Genomic DNA, 611 nt, shown 5'->3' on the forward strand with positions numbered 1-611 from the left:
AGCGCGATCTCAACGGCGTTGGAAAGTAGACATCCTGGGCTTTCCAGCAATATATGATAGTCCATACTTTGCCCAAGATTTGATGTCCCAAACCGGCGTGGCAAATCAGCCTCAGAAATTCCAGCGTTTAACGCTGGAACTGGCATAAAACTTGGAGTTAAACGCCCAAACTGGCATGAAAGCTGGCGTTTAACTCCAGAAAAGGTCTCTACACGAAAATGCTTCATTGCTCAACCCAAGCACACACCAAGTGGGACCGGAAGTGGATTTTTAAGTCATTTACTCATGTCTGTACACCCTAGGCTACTAGTTTACTATTAATAGGATCTTTTGACATTGTATCTGTACCTCATGACACTTTACACGTTTTCTTTGTGTACTTTCCACGGCATGAGTCTCTAAACCCCATGGTTGGGAGTTAGGAGCTCTGCTGTGTCTTGATGGATTAATGCAATTACTACTGTTTCTTATTCAATCATGCTTGCTTCCATTCTAAGATAAGGAGTGCCTGCAGGCGTTTGAGACCCTGAAAGCTAAGCTGGTCACAGCACCAGTCATCTCTGCACCAGACTGGACATTACCATTTGAACTAATGTGTGATGCCAGTGACC

This window comes from Arachis duranensis, chromosome 3 (genome assembly GCF_000817695.3).
Source record: "Arachis duranensis cultivar V14167 chromosome 3, aradu.V14167.gnm2.J7QH, whole genome shotgun sequence".
In the NCBI taxonomy this organism is placed as follows: Eukaryota; Viridiplantae; Streptophyta; class Magnoliopsida; order Fabales; family Fabaceae; genus Arachis; species Arachis duranensis.